The following is a 12453-nucleotide window of genomic DNA, read 5'->3' on the forward strand; positions in this document are numbered from 1 at the left end:
TTGTAGCAACCAGAAAGGGCCATGATAAGGAACCTGGTGCCTGGTTTTGTTATTGCTGACAAATTGCAGAGTGTTTGAGCAATTCCTTTCAGAGGTCTCAGGCCTTAGGCTTAAGCCAGGGAAGAGTGAGTGCATTCCAGATCTGGCTCTCCAAGGATAGTCAATCCCCTGAGACCACAGAAAGAAAAATAGGGAGAGAGTGAGGGGGTACAAAATAAAATAAGATAGCCAGGGAGGTCCCCTGAAAAGGTAACATTTGAGTAAAGACATGAAAGTGGTGAGGAAATAAGCCATGTGGATAGCTGAGGGACATTTATTCTGGGAATAGGAAACAGCAAGTACAAAGGTCCTGAGGTAGGAGCATGACTAGATAGATATTAGAGGCCCAGCATGTTCCATGCACATTTGAAAGAATGTAATTTCTGCAGTTGTGGGGCATAGAGTTCTATAAAAGTCAATTAGGTTAGGTTGGTTGATAGTTTGTTTTAGTTTGCTAATGCTGCTGGAATGCAAAAACACCAGAAATGGACTGGCTTTTATAAAAGGGGGTTTATTTGGTTATACAGTTACAGTCTTAAGGCCATAGAGTGTCCAAGGTAATGCATCAACTATCAGGTACTTTCACTGGGGGATGGCCAATGGCATCTGGAAAACCTCTGTTAGCTGGGAAGGCACATGGCTGGCGTTTGCCTGCTTCCAGGTTGCGTTTCAAAATGGCATTCTCCAGAATGTCTGCATCAGCTTCCAATGGCTGTCTTCAAAATGTCTGTCTCTCAGCTTCAGCTACTTGCTCAGCTTCTGTGCATTCCTCAAAGTGTCCCTCTTGGCTGTAGTAAGCTCCATCCTTCTGTCTGAGCTTATATAGTGCTCCAGTAAACTAAACAAGGCCCAGGCTGAATGCGCGGGGCCACACCTCCATGGAAATCATCCAATCAGAGTTATCACCTACAGTTGGCCAGGTCACATCTCCATGGAAACATTCAAAGCATTACAATCTAATCAGCACTAATAGGTCTGCCCACACAAGATTGCATCAAAGATAATGGCATTTGGGGGGACACAATACATTCAAACTGGCACAATAGTGTTGTTCAAATCTTCTCTATCTGGACTGATTTTTTATCTACTGGTTCTATCAATTACTAAATAGGAATGTTAAAATCTCCAATAATTACGGATTTGTTTATTTCTCCCTTTACTTCTGTAAACTTTTGCTTAATGTATTTTGAAGCTAATTATTAGATGCATACACATTTAGGATGATTATTTATCTTGGTGAATTGACCCTTTTATCTTTATAAAGTGTGTCCCTCTTTACCTTTGATAATACTCACTGACCTTGTTTGCACTGTGTAGCTTTTACTATCCTTTTTCTTTTACATCCTTTACTTTGTCTTAATATTTAAAGAACATCTCTTATAAACAAACATAGCTAGGTCTAACTTTTCTAACCAGTCTGACAAGTTCTGACTTTTATTTTGCATATTTACTCCATTTACTTTGATGTAATTATTGACGTGATTGGGTTCAAGTCACCCATTTTGCTATTGATTTCTATTGGTCCCATAAGTTCTTTGTTTCTTTGTTACTTATTTTATGCCTTCTTCTGGATTGATTGCTTAATATCCCATTTTGTTGCCTCTATCACCTTTTTGGCTATATATTTTTTTTACTTTTAGTGATTGCTCTAGGGATTACAATATGCATCTGCCATGGTTAAGTTCACGTGTCAACTTGGCTAGGTTATGATGTCCATTTGTTTGGCCAAGCAAGTACTGGCCTGATCGTTATTGTGAGGATATTTTGTGGATTTACATCATCCACAGTTGATTGCATTGTAATCAATTGATTCTAAATTGATTGCATCTATTGCTGATTATATCCATAATCAACTAAGGAGATTTCCTACAACAATGAGAGAAGTCTCAACCAATCAGTTGAAGGCCTTAAAAGGAGAGCTGATGATTTCAGCAGTCAGAAGGAAGAATTTTCATATCTACATCAGCCAGCCAGCTTCTCCTGGGGAATCCCCTGAAAATCTTCATCAGAGTTCCCAGCTTGAGGCCCAGCCTACAGAATTCAATCTTGCCCATCCCCCCAGTCACATGAGTCAATTCCTATAATAAATCTTTCCCGGACAACCCTGACTAAAACAGCATCTTTAACTTGTCACAGTCTATCTTAAATTACCGTTAAAGCACTTCCTACATTATGTAAAAAACTTACAATATCATACTTACTTTTATGCCTTCCTATCCTTTGGCTATTGCCATCATATATTTTACTTCTGCACATAAAATAAACCCTATGGTTTATTATTATTGTTAGGTTTTAAATAGTCAATTGCACTTTTAAATAAATTAAGAAAAAATAGTCTTTTATATTTACCTATGTATTTACTTACTATTTCCAGTGTTCTTTATTTCTTCCTGTAGATCTGATTTTCCAAGTGGTATCATTTCCCTTCAGTCTGAAGAATTTCCTTTAGTATTTCTGGAAGTACAGTTCTGCTGTCGATTTCTCTCAGCTTTTGTTTATCTGAAAATGTCTTTATTTCTCTTTCATTTTTAAAAGCTATTTTCCTGGATATAGAATTCTAGATTTTCCACATTTACCTATGGCATTCCATTGTCTTCTTGCTTGCATTGTTTCTAAAGAGAAGTTAGTCATCATTTTTCTATGGCTGCATTTAAGATTTTCTTTTTATCTTGTGTGTGTGTGTGTGTGTGTGTGTGTGTGTGTGTGTGTGACAATTTTGACTATGATGTGCCTAGGTATGTTTTCCTTTATATTTATCCTAGCTGGGGTTTCTGAGCTTCTTAATCTGTAGGTTGATGCTTTTCATCAAATTTGTAATTTGGGGGGGGGGGGCTATGATTTCTTTAAAAAACGTCCCATTTATTCTCCTCTCTTTCTGGGGCTCCAATTATATGTACGTTAGACTTCTTGATAGTATCCCACAGATTACTGATGCTCTGTCCTTTAATTTTTTCTCTCTCTTTGTCTCAGTTGGATAATTTTGATTGAACTGTCTCCAAGGTCACTGATAATTATTTTTTGATGTCCAATCTGCTATTAATCTAATTCAATGCATTTTATATCATATATTGTATTTATTAAGTCTAGAATTTCCATTTGATTCTTTTTTAGAATTTACATTTCTTTCCTGAAATAACCCATCTATTTAGTCATATTTTCCTGGGAACACTTTAACATATTTATAATAATTGTTTTAAAGCTCTTGTCTGTTAGTTGGAATAACTGGATCAACTGTGGCTCTACTTCTCTTGATTGTGGGTCATATTTTTCTGCTTTTTTTATCACCTTATGCTTTTTTACTGTATTCCAGAAATTGTGTATAAAAGAGCAACAGAGAATAAAATACAAATTTTTATATATCTCCAAGAAAGTACAATCCTTTTTCTCTGTCTGGTGGCTGGATTGAGAAGCTGATGATTCAGATTCCTCTTAGAGTAGGAGCTGGGGCTGGGCTGCAACTTTAATTAGATTGAGTTTGCCTGTGATTAGCCCAACCCCACAACTTCTGCCTCTTCTTTGTATTGTCAATATTTGAGCTGGGAAGAGGTGGGCTGTGGATTCAGATACTTTTGCTTCATCTTTGGACTCAACTCCAGCTGGGCTCCAGAATCTAAGTGCTGTAAAAATGTGCAGAACTATGTCATTTCTCTCTTCTTTCAGGTCTCTCCTCCACTGCTACTTCTGTGGCAAGATTCAGAAGGGGTGACTGGGGGTGTATGTGTGAGAATTATTAGGCCAAATGGTCATTTTTATGCTGGGGCTTTTCCAGATTTCAATCTTTCCTGCCAGCCCACATCACAACACAGAGGAGTTCTCTTCCTCTTCACAAACTCTCTGTCTAAGGCTTGCTCCGCCATCTGCCTATCCCCCGACCAGCACATCCCCAAGCATGGAAGCTGCTGTGACCCGCACACCTGTTAAGGTGTGCAATTGAATCCTGGGATTCAGTTCATCAAAGCTTCCATATATTCACTGATCTTTACTAGCCCAATAGCCCAATAGAAAAGTATGATTATTTATTTTGCCTGGGTTTTTCTTGTTGCTATGATGGAAGCAAAGGATTTCCATGTCTTTCTGCATCCCAACCAGAAGCAGACTGTCCAGATGTTAGAGGAGCAGTGAGGAGACGAATGTGACTGGAGTGGAACGCATGGGGCAGGGGGTGGGTGGGGCTGTCCGACAGACAACCAGAGACAGTTCCCGTGCAGCCTCACAGGCCATTGGGAAGTCTTTGGCTTTTGCTTTGAGTGTGACAGGAGGCCATTAGATCATTTCGAGCAGAGGAATGAATGACACAATCTGGTTTGGGTTCTAACAGGATCACTCTGGCTTCTGTCAAGAGAACAGACTGTAAGGTGAGGTGAAGGGATGGGGGGACGGTCATTGCCACAATCCAGACAAGGGATGATGGGGGCTTGGACTTGTGTGGCAGTGGTGGGGTGGGGAGAACTGTCAAAGTCTGGATACATGTTGAAGGCAGAGCCAACAGAGTTTACTGACAGACTGGATGCCGGGTGTGAGACAAAGAGAAGAGTTGAGGATGACTCCAAAGTTTGTGCCTGAGCAACCAGAAGGAAGGAGTTGCCTGGTTGCGATGTGTGTGTGTGTGTGTGTGTGTGTGTGTGTGTGTGTGTGTGTGTGTGTGTGTATGGATTGAGGAGGGGTAGGTTTGTGGGAAACACTCTAGGCATTCCAAGTAGAGGTGTTGAGTAGGTATTCAGTTGCATATGTCAGTCTAGGAAGAGAAATTGGCAGGGCTTATACATTTTTGGTGTTGTTTTTGTATGACTGATTGAATGAATCTGATTTATTCCTTTAGTCTGTTTTTTTTTTATGATTAAAAAATATTATTTTATTAAGGGAGATAAGTTATTTAGAGGTGAACTGGCTGAAAGCAAAGGGAAGGAACGTGTTAGGAGTTGGGTCTGTTAGCAGGAGAAATACTATTACAACCAAAGGCTCCTCCCAACAAGTATTCAGAGTCCAGGATCCCCTTACTATTCCGTGGTTTGAAAATGGGTCAGATTTTCTAGTCATAGGGCCATGGAGACCTAACAGGATTCTTTTGGCTATCAACCAAGAATCTTTAGGTCTTCTCTCAGTCAAGGCTTCCAAGGAAAACGTAATTTACTTTTCAGATTCCTCTGGAGGATTAAAAAGTCTCTTTCGCATCGCATTGCCAAGCTCCCTGCTCTTGGTTCTCTTTGCCACGTACTGGGAGAGCCGGAGGGTTGCCTTGGACTGGGTCTGAAGGGGACTGTCTGTTTCTTTTTTGGCTCAGTGGAGAAAAGCCTAGTCTGGTTTTATATCATAATAGCTAACATTTATGAGTGCTTACTCCTTGCCAGGCATTGTTCTATGTTCCTCACATGAATTAATTCATTCAGTTCTCACAACAATCTAAGAGGTAGGTTCTAGTATCATCTACCAAAGAGAAGTATGGTGAGACTAGACAATATTCACAAGACTGTATGGCTAGTAAAAAGTAGAACTAGGATTTGAGTTTAGTAGGCCTGATTCACGGCCTACTTTCTTAACCACTATTCTATATCGCCTCCTGAATGATGACATTTGTCATTTAATATAGCTTATTCTCCATCTGTAATTGCATACTATGCATATTTACAATCCCTTATTTGATCCCTGGAGCTAGGTAATATGGTGCATATACCACCTCCAGGAGGGTATGGGCTTGTACCTGTAAAGAAACACTTAAATGATTCTGCAAAAAAAAAAAAAAAAGAAAAGAAAAAGAATGTGGTAATATTCACCCTAAGTGTTACAGAGACCATAAATAATTTCACATCATTTTGAATTAGGCTTTGATGCCAAATGTGTTATACACACTGCATTAAAGTAGTTTGTCCCATGATTGGCCTATTCAACATGTGTTGTGCTGATGCCCCATGGTGGGACAGGGGAATGGAGGGAAATAAAAGGGGGAGGCGTTGGTCCATGGCTTTGATCACAGCAGGAAAAATCTCTTGGTCTGTGGGTGTACTTATGACTGAATATTAACCCAGAAAATGCTGGAGCACATCCTATTGGGGATGCCTCTTTCTCCAAGGCTCCCTTCTAGCAACTACTGCGTCTTAACAGGGCCTACCTGGTGTTGGATCCACAGGCCCAGGGCAGGCTGTGGGAGCCCAGAAGTTGAGGACCCTTCTTAAGCCATTCCATATTGGCAACTGCCATCTTGACCTAAGTGTGGACAATTCTGCTAAGAGAGAAGCTTACTATAGCAGTGTCATCTGGGTGGCTCTTGTCTGAGGGTCAGTGCAGAATTCAGAGATTTTGTCCACAGTTGAACTCTGCCTTTGGGGGAGCAGGTGACTCAAAGGTTAAGAGGCAAATAGCTCCCTGAGAGTGGAATTTGGAGCCAGAAGTCAGGGCAGCCCAGACTTCCCTCGAGCCCTATGAGGCTCCCCCTACTTCCTCCAGGCATTGACTGGCCTCTGGGGCAGAGCTCATTAGCTGCAGAGAGCCGGCTGAAATCCAAACTTTAGAACAATCTGTCTGGCTTTGTCTGGGAGTCAGGCAGGTCAGCAATGGCCAGGAACAAAGGGTCTGGAGACAGGGGAAGGAAACTTTAATGGCGTACTTTAAAGGCAGGTGTAATGGATCAGGGCCAAGTTCCCCCACATTCTCAGGTCTGCCCCTCTGCTTGCCCTCTTGGAGATTTTCTTGCAAGGCCAGGGAGCACTCCATGCTGCCTACACACTCTTGCATGTTTGCCCCTCTGCAGTTGCAGTGCAAATTCTCATGGGGTGAGGTGGGTGTGCACTGCCAAGGGCGTTGTGTGCCAGGCAAGTCCCCTCTCCTGGGCTGAAGGGCTCTCTCTAGCCTGAGGGGCTCAGGCCTAACTTAACTCAGCACTGCTTTCCGACAGGGAGTCTCCAAGCCATAGACTTCCCTGGATCTGGAGGGGGAGGAAGCAGGAATTGAGAGGGTAGAGAGAGCAAGGGAGGATACTAGCTCTCTCTGCACTGGGCCTCTGTCATGCCATCTGCTCCCCTCAGGCCATTCTGGAGATATTGTGGGGTGAATGCAATCACCCCTGGGTGCCCTAAGTAATTTGTTGTATGTGGTTGCTTCTAATGCTACACAAATGTATGCAAAAAAAAAAAACCCCAAAATCCCCAAATCTGTGCCTATCCCAAGAGGCCCGGTATTCTTTTTGTTCAGCCTCCCAGGTTGGGAATGTGGGGTTCAAGTGGGCATTCCAGATGGCTGGTGGCATTTAAAGGATGGGACCATTTCCTTTTTAAGAAAACAGTCATTTCCCCTCTACTTCCCTTTCTTCTTTCTTTTAGAAAGTCAGCTCTGAACCCTGAGGGAGAATGAAGAAACAAAATGAAAGCCTGGGAAAAAGCCCCAGGCCCTCGTGGGAATGGGTGCAGCCTGTGGGACACTATTGACCCTATGAAGAAACAGGAGTCAGGGAATTTTCATATATTTTATACAATAATAATTTTAGAATTGAAATAAACTTTATGTTCCGTTATTTGAGCTTCTAAGGTTATGGACTGGGACTGAAGATTATAACTGAAAGTGGATTGACCACAGGCTTGCTGGAGCCCTGACGGTGGAGCTATCAAAGAGGAATTTAACATGCAAATTTTATCCAGTTTTAAATTAGCACTAGCTCTGAAGGACACTGACACCAAATGGCAGGGACACTGGTGGTTCCCGGGGGTCAGGCCGCTGACCGATCACACCCCCACTGCTCCTTCCCCTTTCTGGAAGGGAAGGGAAACTAACATTTCCTGAGCATGGCTGGCACCATGCTAAGGACTAGTACATTTGTCATTGTATTTAATCCCATTTTATACAAACAGGTGAAGAAACTGAGACTCATAGAAGTTATGTAACTTATCAATGATATGGCAGGATTTCTACAGGTGTCTGAGGGCTCAACATCTCCCTACTAGCTGCCTCCCTAAAACAGCCTGTAGCAGGGGGACGCTTCTGCTTTCCCAGCAAACACCACCAAGGGGCCAGTGGCTGAGCTTCCTAGTTGAAGGCCAGGCTGGGGGAGAAACCCTCAACTTGCACAACCATTTATACCAGGATGGCACGTGGACCCTAGGTTACACTGGCTTCCACTCACTCCCCTACTCTGCTAAACTCCAAGCCAAGTTCTGTTTCTGCCTGAAAGTCGTTCTGGAGTCTGGGTGCACAAAGGATTTGCAGGGTTGGGCAGGGTGTGGCCAGCCTGCTGTGGATAGGCTGTATCTTGGGACGACCTGGATCAGGCTCCTGGGGTGCGAGATTGGGGCTGATAAAGAATCTTCCTTGTTTCATGAATAAGTAAAGGATCTGGGTGACACGAGACACTCTTGTCCCCAAAGCAGATATGTCCTTGTCCTCCTGAGGGAATATGACACTGAGTTATTAAAAACAAATGTCAAACCTTGAAGACATCATGTTGAGTGAAATAAGCCAGGCACAAAAGGACAAATATTGTATGATTGCTCTTGTATGAAATACTTAGAATAGGCAAACCATAGAGTCAGAAAACAAAATAGTGGTTACCAGGGGTGGGGAGTGTAGGGGAATGGAGAGTTATTGCCAAATGAGTATGAGTTTTCGTTTTGAATGATGAAAACAGTCTGGTAATAAGTGACGGTGAAGGTTACACAGTATTGTCAATATACGTAGTGTCAAATAATTGTCCCTTTAAAATGGTTTAAATTATTTTCATGTTATGTGTATTTTACACATTAAAAATAAATTATTTATTTAAAATGATTAAATTAAAATAAGTTCATTGTTTAAAACAAAACAAAAATAAATGAACATCAGGCTCAAGCTTTGGTGTCTTTTTCCGGGGATGGTGTTCTAGTTTGCTAATGCTGCCAGAATGCAAAACACCAGAAACGGATTGGCTTTTATAAAAGGGGGTTTATTTGGTTTCACAGTTGCAGTCTTAAGGCCATAAGGTGTCCAAGGTAATGCATCAACAGTCAGGTACCTTCACTGGAGGGTGGCCAATGGTGTCCGGAAAACCTCTGTTAGTTGGGAAGGCATGTGGCTAGTGTCTGCTCCAAAGTTCTGGCTTCAAAATGGCTTTCTCCCAGGATGCTCCTCTCTAGGCTGTAGTTCCTCAACAATGTCTCTCAGTTGCTCTTGGGGCATTTGTCCTCTCTTAGCTTCTCTGGAGCAAGAGTTGGCTTTCAACGGCCGTCTTCAAACTGTCTCTCATCTGCAATTCCTGTGCTTTCTTCAAAGTGTCCCTCTCAGCTGTAGCTCCTCTTCAAAATGTCACTCTCAGCTGCACTGAGTTCCTTCTGTTTGTCAGCTCATTTATATGGCTCCACTGATCAAGGCCTGAATGGGTGGGGCCATGCCTCCATGGAAATTGTCTCATCAGAGTTATCACCTACAGTTGGATGGGGCGCATTTCCATGCAAACAACCTAATCCAAATGTTCCAACTTAATCCCCACTAATATGTCTGCCCCACAAGATTGTATCAAATATGGCTTTTTCTGGGGGACATAATACATTCAAACTGGCACAGATGGTAATCCATCTAAGAGGGGGCAGGATGCATATTCCCATCACCCCCAAGCCAGCCTCAGGTTAGGAAGGAGGCTCTTCTTTCTGTGTCTTTCTTCTTGTGGGGCAAATGGAAGGGGAGAGGGACAAGACGGGAAAGAGCTATGTTAGGTCCTCTTCTGTAACTTGTATTAGCCAATTTACTAATTTTAAAGTTTGATTCTCCTTCTCTTCTTGTTAACACAAAGTTCTACCTAGAATTACACTCCTAAACCCCAGACGCACATTCAAATAACAGGAGGAGATTTTAAAAATTCTAATGCCTGGATCTAATTCATCTGGGTGCAGCCTGGACATCAGGTTGTTTATAAGCTCCCTTGTAGGGCTTATGAAAACATATTGCTGGACCTCACCCTCAGAGTTTCTGATTCAGTACCTGTGGGAGGGGCTCAAGAACTTGCATTTCTAAGAAGTTCCCAGTTGATGCTGATGCTGCTGAACCAAAGACTCTCAGGGTGAAGGCAACTGTTACTACTAATAACCACTATCATTTATCTAGTACTAACTAGTTGCCAGTCACTTTCTTTTCAAGTATTTTACATATTTAGTCTTGTTTATTCTGACAGTAATTATATTCCATATAATATGATTTAATAGGTACGTTATATGCTGTTTTAAAGATGTACAGTTATTTTATATGTGCTAGGTTTGACTGCCCAACTAAAACATGTACCTTCTGAAAACGGGGCCAATGGCTTTTTTCTGGACTTTCTTTACCTTTCATCTCATACACATGGTGTAGAACATACAGTAATCTCTAACATTTGTTGAGCAAACTGAACCCAGCAACGCATAAAAAGGATTATATACCAAGTATATATCCCAGAATTTATCCCAGAATTGCAAGTTTGGATTAACATATGAAAATCAATCAATGTGATAAATAATATCAATAAAATAAAGGACAAAGCCACATGATCATTTCAATAAATGTGGAAAAGACATTTGATAAAATCCAACACCCTTTCATGATAAAAACACTTGATAAACTAGGAATAGAGGAAACATCCTCAACCTGATAAAGGATATCTAGGAAAAATCCACAGCTAACATCATACTTCAGATCATGGACAAGGATGTCTGCTCTCACTTTGTCTATTCAACATTGTACTGGAGGTTCCCACCAAGGCAACTGGAAAGACAAAGAAATAAAAGGCATCCAGATTGGAAAGGAAGAAGTAAAACTATATCTGTTTACAGATGATATAATCTTGTATATAGAATATCCTAAGGAATACACACACACACACACACACACACACACACACACACACACACTACTAGGACTAATATATGAGTTCCATGAAGTTGCAGAATACAAGATAAATGTACTAAAAAAAATTGTATTTTTATATACCAGCAATGAACAATCGGAAAATGCAATTAAGAAAAATATTCCATTTACAATCATGCCAAAAAGAATAAAATTCTTAGGAAAATTTTTTTAAATGTGCAAGACTTGCACACTGAAAACTATGAAGAATTTTGAAAGAAATTAAAGCTCTAAATAAATGGATTGACATCCCATATTTATGGATTGGAGGACTTAATACTTTTTAGATGGCTAACTACCAAAATTTGACCTACAGACTCAATGCAATCCCTATCAAAGTCCAGCCACCGTTAGTTTTTTTTTTTTTTTTTTTTTTTTTGCAGAATAGATATTTCTCCAAAGGAGATATACAAATGGCCAATAAGCATGTGAAAAGATGCTTAATATCATTAGTCATTAGGAAAATGCAAATTGAAACTTCAGTGACTCCTCAACAGTGTAAGCATAGAGTTACCATACGATCCAACAATTCCACTCCTAGGTATATACCCAAGAGAATTAAAAACACATGTCCACAAAAAAACTTGTACATGAATGTTCAGAGAAGCATTATTTATAATAGCAAAAAAGTGGAAATGATCCACATGTCCATCAACTGATGACTGGATAAACAAAACATGGTATAGCCATACAATGGAGTGTTATTCAGCCATGAATTGGAATGAAGTACTGATGCATGGTACAACATGCATGAACCTTTAGCATGTCATGCTATGTGAAACAAGCCAGTTACAAAAGACACAACTGTATGATTCCATTTATATGAAATGTCCAGAATAGGTAAATCCATAGAGACAAAAGATTAGTGGTTGCATATGGTTGATGGAGGGCGGGTAGGAATTGAGGGGAAACGGGGAGTGATTGCTAATGGGTATGTTGGGGGAATGAAAATCTTCTGGAATTAAATAGCAGTGATGTGATTATACTATAATCTGTGATTATACTAAAATCCAAATAATTGTATACTTAAATGAGTGACTTTTATGGCTTGTGAATTATATTTCAGTTATATCCCAATAAAGGTAAAGACTATACGGGCAAGCAAGCAGGAAGGCAGACTGATGTGTCTTATATCTCCTGGGCTCCCTAAAGTCCCTAATATGGTTTAAGCCCATAGTAGGTGTTAAATACACCTTTAATGTAAAGGAAATAGTTTTTTCTCAGAAAGGATGTAATAGGTTCAGTTAAACCTATTGGGCATGTACAAAAAATAGGAAGAAAGCCCATTGCCAAAGAACCAAAAGACATCAAATGACACAAGGTCCCCCAAACAGAAGAATCAATTATTTAGATAATAATCACCTTTCAAAGATAGTGACCCAAACTTGTTTTCAGTACCAAAGAAATGGAGCGCAGAAGGTTTCTGCCTACAGGGAATATTTGAGCAATAAACATTTAAGCAGAAACTTCCTTCCTGTGGACAAGGAAACTGGTTAATTACAGGAATGCTTTCTAAGTAACTACATTTTGAACTCCACACAGCTCCAAGAGTCTTTTTCCCTCCTCGCTCTGACAGCTTAC

The sequence above is a fragment of the Choloepus didactylus genome, chromosome 4, assembly GCF_015220235.1.
Source record: "Choloepus didactylus isolate mChoDid1 chromosome 4, mChoDid1.pri, whole genome shotgun sequence".
Lineage (NCBI taxonomy): Eukaryota > Metazoa > Chordata > Mammalia > Pilosa > Megalonychidae > Choloepus > Choloepus didactylus.